Raw genomic sequence first — 16,315 nt, forward strand, 5'->3', positions numbered from 1 at the left:
AATTTGCGGAATTCTTTCCGCCGTAATGCGTTAGAGCCAATCAGTTGTGTTGTGACAAGGTAGCAGGGGTATACAGAAGATAGCCCTATTTGGTAAAAGAGTCCATATTATGGCAAGAACAGCTCAAATAAGCAAAGAGAAACGACGTTCCATCATTACTTTAAGACATGAAGGTCAGTCAATCCAGAACATTTCCAGAACTTTGAAAGTTTCTTCAAGTGCAGTCGCAAAAACGATCAAGCGCTATGCTGAAACTGGCTCTCATGAGGACTGCCACAGGAATGGAAGACCCAGAGTTACCTCTGCTGCAGAGGATAAGTTCATTATCAGAAATTGCAGCCCAAATAAATGCTTCACAGAGTTCAAGTAACAGACACATCTCAACATCAACTGTTCAGAGAGGACTGTGTGAATCAGGCCTTCATGGTGGAATTGCTGCAAAGAAACCACTACTAAAGGACACCAATAATAAGAAGAGACCTGCTTGGGTCAAGAAACACGAGCAATGGACATTAGACCGGTGGAAATGTGTCCTATGGTCTGGAGTCCAAATTTGAGATTTTTGGTTCCAACCGCCGTGTCTTTGTGAGACATAATAATAATCAGCACATCCACACTATTTACTGGTCAATAATCAGCACATCCACACTATTTACTGGTCAATAATCAGCACATCCACACTATTTACTGGTCAATAATCAGCACATCCACACTATTTACTGGTCAATAATCAGCACATCCACACTATTTACTGGTTAATAACCAGCACATCCACACTATTTACTGGTAAATAATCAGCACATCCACACTATTTACTGGTCAATAATCAGCACATCCACACTATTTAATGCAATATGATTAAAGTTATGCAACTTGCCCTCCAGGCTCCAGCCACGGTCCTGTGATCAATTAGTGTTGACATGAAGATAATTGTTTATCCTCAGGGTTTAGATAAGGGGGAATGATGATGAATTACCTCTGTGTTTGTGTGTGTATGTGGGTGGTTGTGTGTGTGTGTGTGGGTGGTTTTGTGTGTGTGTGTGTGGGTGGTTGTGTGTGTGTGTGTGTGGGTGGTCGTCTCTCACCATCTAACAACCCTGGGTCTTTAAGATCCTGGAGTCAGATGGTGTAGAGGACTAGAGGGCTACTTGGACTTCTTCTCCTGAATGCGTCTGATCTGGGGCTGTGTAGTGGACACGCAGTATTTCCAGGGGCGGTGATACATGGGTGTTGTTTGGTTTATTTGCTCTGTTCGAAGCAATTTCTGTCTTCTGTGCCGAAGTGGTCCTAACCAGGGCCAGCCTGAGTAAAAACTGCCATTCCAGATTGGTCTCAGATTGGGGTTAGTGAAAAGGTGACCACATCAAATGCAACTCCTTTTACTGGAAATGTAGCTAAGATGTCTCTCTCACACACACACACACACACACACACACACACACACACACACACACACACACACTATACACACCAATGGAGGCTGGTGGGAGGAGCTACAGTAGGATGGGCTCATTGTAATGGCTGGAATGGAATAAATGGAACGGTATCAAACAGATCCAGCCATTACAATGAGCCTGTCCTCCTATAGGTCCTCCCACCAGCCACCACTGACACACACACACACACACACACACACACACACACACACACACACACACACACACACACACACACACACACACACAGCTACGCCACAGAACTAAACAGCTTCCTGTTTGTCAGTCGAATTGTCTGATAAAGATGCTATCTAAAGACACGTGACGTACCACAGCCCGAACACAGGATGAGGAGGAGGATGGTGGATGGGGCCTGGTGGTGCCCCAGTGGCAGATTGACATGAATTGGCTTTTCAGGCCTTTTCAGCTGAATAGGCAGGCGTGTGTGTGTCTTTGTCTCTGTCTGTGTGTGAAGCGAATGTGCGCATTACCAGGCAAACAGGAGAAGCTAACATGGAGAATCCTGCTCTGGGAATAGTAATACCTCTAGTGTTGGCAGAGCAGAGCTGCACACCTGTTAGCCCGTGTTTGATTGAGTTGGTTGCTTATGGGGGAGCATGTGATGAGAACTGCAGACAGTATGGCCACTCATATACATCAGCAGTATATCATCCAGGTGGGTTTTAGGGGGGAGGAGGGGGGTCTATAGAACCATCTGTGCTGAGGCATTAGCTAAGACCAGTGGCCTGCCTCTGATGTCAAAGTGCAGTCAGGTGAGACTGCTTTGGACTTTATAGCCCACTATTCTTGTACCTCCCACTGGAGTCACATATAAAGTTGGTTTTATGGGGCCTCTATTGCCTCAAGAGCCACTCCTTTGGATTTACTTCTGACTAACTGTCTCATTTGCGCTGCCTTAATGACCTCACAGCTCATGTCTAACCCCCCAATGAAAGCTTAAGGATGAAAATGAGCCTGTATTCTTCTCTGACACATATGTTTACACTCAAGTGTGTCCCAGGTCTTCCATTTACCTTGAACCATTTTCCTTACTGATTTTAACCACCAAGACGAGACTGCTCTATAGTGCTCGGTCAAAGTCCCAAGTGCCCTCAACCAATGGTAAACTGAACTATGCATTTACAGCACCCAACTCCCTCCCCAGCACTCCTCCGCAGAAGAAACCAGTCTGTTGTCTCTCACATTGCTCAAGGTGTGGCCTGCTGGTTGGTCCGTCCCGCTCTCCCCTCCCCCACCTCCAACCCACAGCCAATCCCCAACACCTGCCGCGACTCACCTGAAAGGATTTGCATACAGGGCCCACCCTGGCTTGTGATTGGCCAGGTGCAGCCACACTGCCTGAGGGCTCCCCCACCAATGGCTGTCCTGCTGTGTGACTCACAGGGAGAGCCAGGGCAAGTTGCTTCACTACACTTCTCCTTTTTTTTTTTTTTTTTACATTTCCAACAGCAGCCATTGCCTCTCTTTTTATTCTTCTTCTTTTCAGTTTAGTTTTATCACTCTTCTTTTCAGTTTAGTTTTATCGCTGTGAGTGGGAGAGGTAGAAGGCAGGTCAGTGTTCCACACCTCCTATACTGCGCTGGGTCCCGCTGCTCTCTGGAGGCACACCCTTACTTGGATAATTTTTCTTTCATTGCAGTTGTCTCGGTTTCCCCCGTGTTCTTTCAGTCATTCAGATCTGTCACTTGTTCTACTGTTAACATGGAGTCTGACACACAAGTCCCGTGTCTTTGAGGTTAGTGACTGAAGTATTTATTTGAATTTGCATCTATTTTGCTTCTTTATGGGTGAATAGTTGGTTCAAACCAAATAGAGTTGTTTATATGGGTCATGTATTTAACATTGTATGTGTTCCTCATTTGTTTTTCTATATTGCGAATGTGTCACGAAAAAAGCAGAAGTACGACTTGCACAAATATAAGTGGAGACAAAAAGGTTCATGTTGATACAATTAAAGATATTGTCCAGTACTTTTGTATACTTTATAGCCAGTAGTTCTGAAAGTAGCTCCCATGAGTCAAAAGTGCTCCCCGAAAATGGTGTACTACGTGACATATGTGCAGATATGTGCACCACGTCATCTCTCTCTCTCTCTACTGTGTGTGCGTCTTGATAGCTGTCACTCAAATGGCGAGGGGCTGAAGCTCATTGGCTGAAACTAATTGCTAGGGGGCTATCTTGTTTGTGAGAATTATCATTGTCACATGTCATCGTTGTTGTTTTGCTTAAGAGTCATTGCCATATATGGCGTGCATTAGCAAGGGAGGGAACTGTGACCAAGCCCCCTGACCCCGAGACCAAGCCCCCTGTCCCCAAGATCAAGCCCCCTGACCCCGAGACCAAGCCCCCTGACCCCGAGACCAAGCCACCTAACCAAGCCTCCTGACCCCGAGACCAAGCCCCCTGTCCCCAAGGTCAAGCCCCCTGACCCCGAGACCAAGCCTCCTGACCAAGCCCCCTGACCCCAAGACCAAGCCCCCTGAGCAAGCCCCCTGACCCTGAGACCAAGCCCCCTGACCAAGCCCCCTGACCAAGCCCCCGATCAAGCCCCCTGACCCCGAGACCAAGCCCCCTGACCAAGCCCACATGAGCGTTTACAGTTTGTCATGATGTAGAAATGCCTGTAATTCTCTTTCATGGCAACTCTGAGTAGACCATAGGCCATACATCTGAAAAGGTTATGTTATATTTTTGCTAACTCTGCTTTGGTCTGCCGCTAGCCTACCTCTAAAATAATAAGTAATTAATTATATAGTATCTAGATTCTAGAATGTGCTTCTCCCCACGCCCTGTTGCATGGTCAGGTGAGGTTCTGTTTGATTTCAGGCTTCTTTATCAGGACCTGATCAGGCCACCGGAGCCCTGCATGAATGTTGATCTTCCTGTAAGGCAGAGGAGGGTCATCAGGTATTTGTTGCGACTCATGGGGGATGACAAACTGGTGTTGTGCTACCATTATCTCCTAAGCAGTTCACCTCTCAGCATGCTATTCTCACATTAATGGTTTTCGTAGAGTTACTTTTGGCGTCCCTAGTTGTGGTAGGTTTCTGTTGCTAAAAGTTGCTGCAGAGATAAAATCATGGTTCCTGTTTCACCAGAAACATGCTCTGCACTGACAAACTGCTCATGAGCTTCAGAAATGATCGAAACAACTGTTTGAGCGACATTCATACATCACATGGAGCCTTTATTGAGGTTGGCAGTTAAAAATGTCTCTGCGACTCACTAAAAACGAAGTGACCACATCGTTTTTGTTTTATAGATCCAATAGACCTTGAAAGACCCAAAATAAAGCAGTTTCACTCAATATTGGCTCAATGATCTCCTCACATTTCATTTGAGAAGCTTACACTCTGTCTTGCAAACCTGATGATACTGTATCAAATCAGCTCTCTGTGGTTGTGGTCCTGATTCATGAAGAGGCCTAGTTATTAGGTCACTGTTTAGATCAGCAGGGCCTACACCTGAAAAAGGTTGCATTCAACCAATACTTTACACACTTTTAATCATGAGTCAATAACCCAGTTTAAACATTGGTGAATAGCTCAGTTGTACCCCGTAGCTATTCCCAGTTTGCATCTTCTGACCTAACTTTGTAATCATGCTTCGTGCCCACCCTGGCCTTTTGATTTGGCATGTAAATGAGGCACAGTACCTGAGGTTTGGCCATGACATGAGAGAAACACAACACACCCGAGAAACCCATTGTTGACCTATTGAGGGGCTGTAGAGAGGGACCTAGTTTCTGTCACAAGGGAGGGAGCGGCAGAGAGGTGAAGAGAAGGAGGAACGGAGGGAGGGCAGCAGTAGTATCAGGTTGGCTCCTCACACAATACAGAGTCAACAAGTCTTAGCCTGTAATTAGATCATTAGGCCTGGCCGAGGAGGAGGGGGGGTGGATTTAATCAGCCCAGGCTTGACATGCCCGCATATGGAACAGTAGAGGGTTGGGTCTGTTCTGGCTCACATTTCTCCCTTCACAATCCAACCTGTATTTGACATTGAATGACAGAGGGTGGCAGTTTGTTCAAGCTGTTTCGCGGTTGATGGGTAAATAAGCACATTCTGTGGCATGCTGGTTTGTCATTCGTGTTGCTATGACACATTAACTAGATTTCAAAACGATTTTTCCCAGTCGGAGTTTGTTATTTTCAGAGTTCCCAGTTGTCTTGAACGCACTGAAGTCGTAAGTCAGAGATTTCAGAGTTTCCATTTTTTTTTTTACACGCATGTGTCTCAGGTGATCTCTGGTAACAGGGGTGACATGATCTCAGGTAACGGGGGTGACAGGAACCTGTTTGGGTGGTAATTCTAGGTTGGGTTGTGGTCCCCTTCTTCTTTTTGTTGTTTGGGGGTTTCACACACATCTGAGGCCTGAGTGACGGGAAAATTGGCTGTAACAGGTCACAATGTGCTCGAGGTGATCTGAATTGCTCGAGGTGATCTGAATTCTACACCTCTGGTTTGAAACGCCGCCCCTCCTTTATTGTGGGGGATGCTGCAGGCTCTAGCTAGCCAGAAACAGAAGGAGACATGGACCCATTCAGTATCAATAGCCTTGATGATGGAAAAAGTGGTATACAGTAACTATGCGTTTGACTGTTCATGCTAAAAGTGCATGGTGGACATTGGTCACAGTTGAAAGATCTAGTACTCTGTGACTGTCTTTTGTTCTTGCGCTGTGTTGCCTGCCTGAGGGTCCTTTGTGTTGACCCAGGAGCGGATTTGCATCGCGTTTCCATACTCGTCTCTCCATTTCCATTGAGTAAAGCGCAGCTCTCCCAATGTTGCAACTGTCTGACACGCACATAAACAAGTTGAGACTCGCAAGCCATTGTTCTGAGGTACAAGGGGAACCAGAAATGCGAGCTGGGTGTCTCAATACTGGAAGCAGAAACATAGGGCAAGATTTCTGCTCGCCACAGAATCAGAAAACCTGAAAAAGGAGATGATGTGGATTTCATTACAGTGACTGATAATGCTGATGTGATATTGTTAGGCCACTTTTCTATGTGAGCTATCTCTAAAGAGCCAAAATGGAGCTACAGTGGGGGAAAAAAGTATTTAGTCAGCCACCAATTGTGCAAGTTCTCCCACTTAAAAAGATGAGAGAGGCCTGTAATTTCCATAATAGGTACACGTCAACTATGACAGACAAATTGAGAAAAGAAAATCCAGAAAATCACATTGTAGGATTTTTAATGAATTTATTTGCAAATTATGGTGGAAAATAAGTATTTGGTCACCTACAAACAAGCAAGATTTCTGGCTCTCACAGACCTGTAACTTCTTCTTTAAGAGGCTCCTCTGTCCTCCACTCGTTACCTGTATTAATGGCACCTGTTTGAACTTGTTATCAGTATAAAAGACACCTGTCCACAACCTCAAACAGTCACACTCCAAACTCCACTATGGCCAAGACCAAAGAGCTGTCAAAGGACACCAGAAACAAAATTGTAGACCTGCACCAGGCTGGGAAGACTGAATCTGCAATAGGTAAGCAGCTTGGTTTGAAGAAATCAACTGTGGGAGCAATTATTAGGAAATGTAAGACATACAAGACCACTGATAATCTCCCTCGATCTGGGGCTCCACGCAAGATCTCACCCCGTGGGGTCAAAATGATCACAAGAACGGTGAGCAAAAATCCCAGAACCACACGGGGGGACCTAGTGAATGACCTGCAGAGAGCTGGGACCAAAGTAACAAAGCCTACCATCAGTAACACACTACGCCGCCAGGGACTCAAATCCTGCAGTGCCAGACGTGTCCCCCTGCTTAAGCCAGTACATGTCCAGGCCCGTCTGAAGTTTGCTAGAGTGCATTTGGATGATCCAGAAGAAGATTGGGAGAATGTCATATGGTCAGATGAAACCAAAATATAACTTTTTGGTAAAAACTCAACTCGTCGTGTTTGGAGGACAAAGAATGCTGAGTTGCATCCAAAGAACACCATACCTACTGTGAAGCATGGGGGTGGAAACATCATGCTTTGGGGCTGTTTTTCTGCAAAGGGACCAGGACGACTGATCCGTGTAAAGGAAAGAATGAATGTGGCCATGTATCGTGAGATTTTGAGTGAAAACCTCCTTCCATCAGCAAGGGCATTGAAGATGAAACGTGGCTGGGTCTTTCAGCATGACAATGATCCCAAACACACTGCCCGGGCAATGAAGGAGTGGCTTCGTAAGAAGCATTTCAAGGTCCTGGAGTGGCCTAGCCAGTCTCCAGATCTCAACCCCATAGAAAATCTTTGGAGGGAGTTGAAAGTACGTGTTGCCCAGCGACAGCCCCAAAACATCACTGCTCTAGAGGAGATCTGCATGGAGGAATGGGCCAAAATACCAGCAACAGTGTGTGAAAACGTTTGACCTGTGTCATTGCCAACAAAGGGTATATAACAAAGTATTGAGAAACTTTTGTTATTGACCAAATACTTATTTTCCACCATAATTTGCAAATAAATTCATTAAAAATCCTACAATGTGATTTTCTGGATCATTTTGTCTGTCATGGTTGACGTGTACCCATGATGAAAATTACAGGCCTCTCTCATCTTTTTAAGTGGGAGAACTTGCACAATTGGTGGCTGACTAAATACTTTTTTCCCCACTGTATATACAGTACCAGTCAAAGGTTTGGACACACCTACTCATTCCAGGGTTTTTCTTTATTTGTACTATTTTCTACATTGTAGAATAATAGTGAAGACATCAAAACTATGAAATAACATTTTTTTTTTTTAAACAAATCAAAATATATTTTATATTTGAGATTCTTCAAATAGCCAGCCTTTGCCTTGATGACAGCTTTGCACACTCTTGGCATTCTCTCAACCAGCTTCATGAGGTAGTCACCTGGAATGCATTTCAATTAACAGGTGTGCCTTGTTAAAAGTTAATTTGTGGAATTTCTTTCCTTCTTAATGCGTTTGAGCCAATCAGTTGTGTGGTGACAACATAGGGGTGGTATACAGAAGATAGCCCTATTTGGTAAAAGACCAAGTCCATATTATGGCAAGAACAGCTCAAATAAGCAAAGAGAAATGACAGTGCGCCATTACTTTAAGAAATGAAGGTCAGTCAATCCGGAACATTTCCAGAACTTTGAAAGTTTCTACAAGTGCAGTCACAAAAACCATCAAGCGCTATGATGAAACTGGCTCTCATGAGGACTGCCACAGGAATGGAAGACCCAGAGTTACCTCTGCTGCAGAGAATACGTTCATTAGAGTTAACTGCACCTCAGATTGCAGCCCAAATAAATGCTTCACAGAGTTCAAGTAACAGACACATCTCAACGTCAACTGTTCAGAGGAAACTACGTGAATCAGGCCTTCATGGTCGAATTGCTGCAAAGAAACCACTACTACAGGACACCAATAAGAAGAAGACACTTGCTTGGGCAAAGAAACACGAGCAATGGACATTAGACCTGAGTCCAAATTTGAGATTTTTGGTTCCAACCGCCATGTCTTTGTGAGACACAGAGTAGGTGAATGGATGATCTCTGCATGTGTGGTTCCCACCGTGAAGCATGGAGAAGGAGGTGTGATGGTGTGGGGGTGCTTTGCTGGTGACACTGTCAGTGATTCATTTAGAATTCAAGGCCCAATTTTGTGGTATCCAATTGGTATATAGTCTTGTCCCATCGCTGCAACTCCCGTACGGACACGGGAGAGGCGAATGTCGAGAGTCGTGCGTCCTCCGAAACACAACCCAACCGAGCCGCACTGCTTCTTGACACAGTGCCCACTTAACCCAGAAGCCGCACCAATGTGTCGGAGGAAACACTGTACACCTGGCAACCGAGTCAGCGTGCACGGCGCCCGGCCCACCACAGGAGTCACTAGTGTGCAATGGGACAAGAACATCCCTGCCGGCCAAACCCTCCCCTACCCTGGACGACGCTGGGCCAATTGTGTGCCGCCCATGGGTCTCCCGGTCATGGCCGGCTGCGACAGAGCCTGGACTCGAACCAGGATCTCTAGTGGTACAGCTAGCACTGCGATGCAGTGCCTTAAACCACTGCGCCACTCAGGAGGCCCAGAATTCAAGGCACACTTAACCAGCATGGCTACCACAGCATTCTGCAGCGATACGCCATCCCATCTGGTTTGCGCTTAGTGGGACTATCATTTGTTTTTCAACAGGACAATGACCCAAAACACACCTCCAGGCTGTGTAAGGGCTATTTCACCAAGAAGGAGAGTGGTGGAGTGCTGCATCAGATGACCTGGCCTCCACAATCACCCGACCTCAACCCAATTGAGATGGTTTGGGATGAGTTGGACCGCAGAGTGAAGAAAAAGCAGCCAACAAGTGCTCAGCATATGTGGGAACTCCTTCAAGACTGTTGGAAAATCATTCCTCATTTGTTTAACACTTTTCTGGTTACTACATGATTCCATATGTGTTATTTCATAGTTTTGATGTCTTCACTATTATTCTACAATGTAGAAAATAGTAAAAATAAAGAAAAACCCTTGAATGAGTAGGTGTGTCCAAACTTTTGACTGGTGCTGTAGGTCACTGATCCGTTCCATCTGGTTAACATTCAGCTCCACATGACTAATTATTTTAACTTGCATAGGCCATTCAGTATTTTAATTCAAGTCACTGTTAAAGACATGCACCGGTACGTTGGGGACTAAGAAAGTATTTTTTAAACTTCCCACTTTGGGCTGTGTCAATGTGTAGTTCATATATGCATTATCTATGAGCAGAATGACTGTTTTACCTCAATAAGCCACAAAATCCCTAGTTTGAAAGCGACTGTTTTCTTGAAGCTGTGCCATGCCATTTTCCCTATATTTCCCCCCACGTGGGCCAGACCCCTAGCAATTCGAGTTCTAGCCAATGAGCTTCAGCCCCTCGCATTTGAGTGACCGTTAGCAAGAGGCCTGCCCAGCGTTATCCAATGAGGTTACAGAGAGGGCCCAACGGCTCAGTAGACACAGCAGCGAGAGAGAGCGAGCAACGACTTGGTGTACCTATCTGCACATACGTGACGTAGTAAGCAATTTTCGGGGACCACTTTTGGCTCGTGAGGGCTACTTTCAGAACTACTGGCTAAAAAGTATACAAAAGTTCAGGAGAATCTCTTTAAAATCTACATGATTATCATCCTTAGTTCAAATGACTTACAAAGAATCATGAGAGTTTTGGGGAATGCAAGCTAGTCAGTCTCTCAGGCTGGTTTGGTTTGTGAACCAGGGGAACCAAGACCATGTGACCACACATCTTACTCATGTTTGGGGGACACGCTCCCGTCTACCTCCCTACCAAGTCTCTTTGTCCTCAGCCTCACTGGATCATTAGCCAGATCTATTGCCTCCCCCCTATCTCTCCCTCCCTCCCACTGTCCCACACTAGCCCTGAGGAGTGGGCAGGTGTGCCCGACTTCCACCACCATGCCCCCAGGCAGCTTGTTGTGGTAATAAAAATAGTTTTTTTCCTGGGAAGAAAGAGTTGTTTGTGGTGAAGATCAGATCACACCTTCCTATTGATAACGCTCCCGGTTATTCAACATCAGGGCTGTGAGCTGAGGGGCGGAGCCTTTCCAACTCTGGGAATAGGGTTGGTAGTGTCAAATCAAAATGATATAAAATGGTATTTGTCACATGCTTCGTAAACAACAGGTGTAGACTAACAGTGAAATGCTAACTTATGGGTGCTTTTCCAACAATGCAGAGCTAAAGATTTTTTTTCAAATGGAAATAGTGACACGAGGAATAAATACCCAGTGAATAACAAATAACAAAAACAAGTAGAAATAACATGGCTATATACAGGGAGTACCAGGTAACAACATGGCTATATACAGGGAGTAGCAGGTAATAACATGGCTATATACAGGCAGTAGCAGGTAACAATATGGCTATATACAGGCAGTAGCAGGTAAGAACATGGATATAACAGGGAGTACCAGGTAATAACATGGCTATATACAGGGAGTACCAGTACCAAGTCAATGTGCAGGGGTATGAGGTAATTGAGGTAGCTATGTACATACACAGCAACAGGGTTCCTTGGGTAATAGGAGTCATAGCAAGGCTAGTGACTGATATACCATGGAAATTCAACGGGATCCATCATCTTGAAAAATAGCTAGTCAAAATTAGGATTCTTTCTTATAAAGTACAACAAGTATGGTCAATCTGGTGAAGTTAGTCAGCAGCATACTGCAGGAGTATGTTGCAAGTCTTTACAGAACAACCCTAACCCACGTCCCATTGAAACCTCAATGATTCAGTAGCGCCTCTTGCAATCTGTCTTGCTATAATATCTATCGTGGAAACATGTATCACATGTACGTGGGCGGCAAGAGATGAATAGTTTGTATGAAATGTATAGGTTCAGCAATTGATGGCTTACTCATACAGACAACATGGCTACTTGCAACTTTTCTTGTTTAGTGAAGAGATGGTAGGTGGAGTATTGACATTTCCACCAACTGACATCTCAGAAGAGCACAGTATAGTTCTGTGGCCTCTGCACATGCATATACAGCATCATGTTTCCAGCTGCATTGGTCCGGTCCCACCCTTCTTGAGGTAACATGCCTCAAAAATACATTATAGTGCTTCAACTGCAGGACACATCAAGCCCAGTACTACCACCTTTAAATATCTGACCACCAACCAGTCATTTGAATCCAACTTCTTCTTCTTCTCCCTATATCGTATCGCGATCGTTTAATATTAACTGCCACACTGCCTTATTCAATAACATCTGGGCCTGCAATGCAGTGGCATGTAATACAATCAGCCATTCTAACTTAGGCACCGGGAGAAAACAATTTTTCATGGGATTTTCGGAGGCTTGGCTCCCAGACGCCGCAGCTGCACTGTTGTCTGTGGCTGGTCGGGAGTGGAGTGGGCCTCTGCAGTCAGTGGTGTGGAAAACTGGTCCCTGCCTTTTTAAGCCTTCCATGACTCCAGGAACACAGACTTCTCCTGTGTCTGCTATGCTCTGAGTCCTCAGTCAGACACAGGCAAGGGCCCACAGTTACAGAGACTAGTTCAGAACCTCTTTCCAAATGCCTAGCTCAAAGGCTTGTCCTTCATCCGAAAAACTGGCCATGCCTTCCATGACCAGTACAGAGACTGATCCTGTCTGCTAGGCTCCTGACTTAGACACATGTACTTGCAACTTCTACATCTGCATTGCTTGCTGTTTGGGGTTTTAGGCTGGGTTTCTGTATAGCACTTCGTGACATCTGCTGATGTAAAAAGGGCTTTATAAATAAATGTGATTGATGTAAGAGCCCACAGTTACAGAGAGAAGATCAGAACCTCTATCAAAATTAGGGCTGGGAATTGTCAGGGACCTCACAATATATTATAACGATACTTCGGTGCCGATACGATATGTATTGCGATTCTTACGATTCTATATGTATTGCGATTCAATACTTGCAATTTGATGTTCCGAACATATTGCTCACTATACTATACTGTCTGCTGCAGAGAGACGAGAGAGCATGAGAAAATGAGTTTTGATCAGTCATGTAAATAAAAGTGCTGAAAACATGTTGGCTCACTATTTAAAAAGAAGATGGAGAACAAGCTATAGGATGAAAAATACCAGAGTTTTGGCGCAGGTACAGCCGACTAGTGCTAGCTAACGCTACCTAGCAAATGATAAATAAATAAATAAATACAAATATTGCGATATAATAACTGTATCGATCCCCCCCCCCCCCCCCCCCCCCCATAACACTTTATTTGGATAGTCCATCTGTAGATACTCTACAGATAGTCATACTATCAACTGACTATCTGTTGATAAGCAACTGCTTGCTAAGGTTAGCGTTAGGGTTAGGGTAAGGTTTACAATAAGGGTTAGGGTTAGAGCTAGGGTTAGGATTAGTAGAAAGTTTGTTGAAATGTTACTGATGTTTTCAGCACTTTTATTTCACACCGAAGAGACACCCTCAGAACCTCTATCAAATTCAAAGCCTAGTTCAAAGCTTTAGAAGCAGAGTGAGAATAATAATTTTACAGTTGTGTAAATAGTACGAGGACATGAGAACAGTGTGAAGTAACAGACACAGGGTAGGGTGGCTGATGTTGTGAGAAAGTGGCTTCACAAGTATTCGACAACAACCATGGTGCCACCATGAAATGAAACTATTTCCTGCTTGCAGATCGGTCTGTAATGTGCAGGTTGGTAGCTAACAAAACTTGGGTCCTAAAAGGTTGCAGCCAAGGATGGCACAGATCTTTTTTTACTTGATAGTTCTATAGAATGTAACAGTGGAAAATATGTTGATAAGTATGTACTCACAATGTAGTTAATTCATTTAGGAGCTCCCACTGTACCCAACATTGCCATAGAAAACATAGCTAAAAATAATCTGATGACCTAAGAAGCCTGCTCATGTTTCTGTCTGAGAAGAGAAGCTAGAACTGCTCTTAAAATGATCCATGCTGCCCTGGCCATATCAAAGTTCAATTTTAATGCAGTCAGAAAATTGCATCAGAGGCTGGCTGGGAATGGCTGCCAGGGGATGAGTGTGAGTTTCCAGCCATTAAGCTCTCCCAAAGCAGCCACACTAATACAGTAATGCAGCAGAGATCAGTCTGGATCAATACAGACTGATCTGAGAGGAGAGTGAGGATGACAGGGAATGAATGCTGTCTGTGGTTTGGAGCATGATATACTACAGTACCCATAATGCATGTCACCTTACCAATACATGGTTTAACTCTATCTAGGACAGGTTAGTACATACACACATTGTTATTCCTTACATAATGTGCATTGGGATTGCCATGTCTTTTATCAATAGTATGCATGTTTTATTGAGTTTATTTAAACATTCTAGACCGTTTGGATGTCAAATTGGGTTAGATTTCACTGCCTTTACACAGGCTGGCCATTTCTGATCTTTTGCTCAAATATTGGCAAAGGAGTTGATTGGTCAAAAGACGAATTAGTGGAAAAAGAGATCAGAATTGGGATGCCTGTGTAAACGCAGCCTTAGACGCTCTGTGAAAGTGAAATCTGTCAAGTTTTTGAGCTTCACTTCTTGTCAAATTGCCAATCAACTTCCATGTGGGTGGAAACTTAGAGCGGCTTTGTCCCCTTTGACCTTAATCACTACCTGCTCTCTCAGGTGCTGCTCATTAGTTTTGTTCCATTGATGACAAAACAGTCATTTTCCCCTTTTTTCCTCGGCTTCAAATTGTTAAATTGACTGTCTGAGCTCCCATCACTGTGAAGGATGACATCATTTACATCATTATCGTCCTCTCTCAGAAAGATTCAGTTTAAAAATTCATGCCAGGAAATTGATGCTTGAAAGTAGTGCGCACATTTCAGTTCATAATTTATGCCCTACCCACTCTGCTTAGTTCCTCACGGAGAGTAGGTCTTTGAGGGTTGTGTGACTGAAAGACTCATTCAATGCACTGTCATTGTGTGTGTGTGTGTGTGTGTGTGTGTGTGTGTGTGTTTGTCAGGGGGATGCAGCCTGTGTCTTCTCAAACACACAACCCCAGCCAGTCTCTCTCATCACAGAGCCTGCCCTACAAACTCTTTCCCTCTGCCCGTTCCTAAGCAACAGCCACTCCTTGTTTACCTATGCATTTTTGCATTGTGATTCTCATCAAGAGAAGTCGCAGGCCCCCAGAGATTGTTGTCTGTTCCCTTTATTCAAAGTAGTGAAGGCTACCATGTTTGTTAGAAACTACAGTGGGGAAAAAAAGTATTTAGTCAGCCACCAATTGTGCAAGTTCTCCCACTTAAAAAGATGAGAGAGGCCTGTAATTTTCATCATAGGTACACATCAACTATGACAGACAAAATGAGAAAAAAAATTCCAGAAAATCACATTGTAGGATTTTTATTGAATTTATTTGCAAATTATGGTGGAAAATAAGTATTTGGTCAATAACAAAAGTTTCTCAATACTTTGTTATATACCCTTTGTTGGCAATGACACAGGTCAAACGTTTTCTGTAAGTCTTCACAAGGTTTTCACACACTGTTGCTGGTATTTTGGCCCATTCCTCCATGCAGATCTCCTCTAGAGCAGTGATGTTTTGGGGCTGTCGCTGGGCAACACGTACTTTCAACTCCCTCCAAAGATTTTCTATGGGGTTGAGATCTGGAGACTGGCTAGGCCACTCCAGGACCTTGAAATGCTTCTTACGAAGCCACTCCTTCGTTGCCCGGGCGGTTTGTTTGGGATCATTGTCATGCTGAAAGACCCAGCCACGTTTCATCTTCAATGCCCTTGCTGATGGAAGGAGGTTTTCACTCAAAATCTCACGATACATGGCCCCATTCATTCTTTCCTTTACACGGATCAGTCGTCCTGGTCCCTTTGCAGAAAAACAGCCCCAAAGCATGATGTTTCCACCCCCATGCTTCACAGTAGGTATGGTGTTCTTTGGATGCAACTCAGCATTCTTTGTCCTCCAAACACGACGAGTTGAGTTTTTACCAAAAAGTTATATTTTGGTTTCATCTGACCATATGACATTCTCCCAATCCTCTTCTGGATCATCCAAATGCACTCTAGCAAACTTCAGACGGGCCTGGACATGTACTGGTTTAAGCAGGGGGACACGTCTGGCACTGCAGGATTTGAGTCCCTGGCGGCGTAGTGTGTTACTGATGATAGGCTTTGTTACTTTGGTCCCAGCTCTCTGCAGGTCATTCACTAGGTCCCCCCGTGTGGTTCTGGGATTTCTGCTCACCGTTCTTGTGATCATTTTGACCCCACGGGGTGAGATCTTGCGTGGAGCCCCAGATCGAGGGAGATTATCAGTGGTCTTCCATTTCCTAATAATTGCTCCCACAGTTGATTTCTTCAAACCAAGCTGCTTACCTATTGTAGATTCAGTC

General features: G+C 44.5%; 1 protein-coding gene across 2 annotated transcripts in view; it reads left to right on the top strand.

Annotated features, from left to right (window-relative positions):
• The first annotated feature begins 2,893 nt into the window (after positions 1 to 2,893).
• LOC311107899 (ETS-related transcription factor Elf-1-like) overlaps positions 2,894 to 16,315 on the top strand; it is a 57,875-nt gene continuing 44,453 nt past the window's right edge. The window contains exon 1 of one of the 2 annotated variants that reach the window (XM_084150492.1): positions 2,894 to 3,192. The gene's annotated coding sequence lies outside the window, so the exon portion shown is untranslated. The remainder of the gene's footprint in view (positions 3,193 to 16,315) is intronic. The other variant, XM_084150490.1, reaches the window with a different exon arrangement.

This window comes from Coregonus lavaretus (assembly GCF_964263955.1).
Source record: "Coregonus lavaretus genome assembly, chromosome: 32".
NCBI lineage: Eukaryota > Metazoa > Chordata > Actinopteri > Salmoniformes > Salmonidae > Coregonus > Coregonus lavaretus.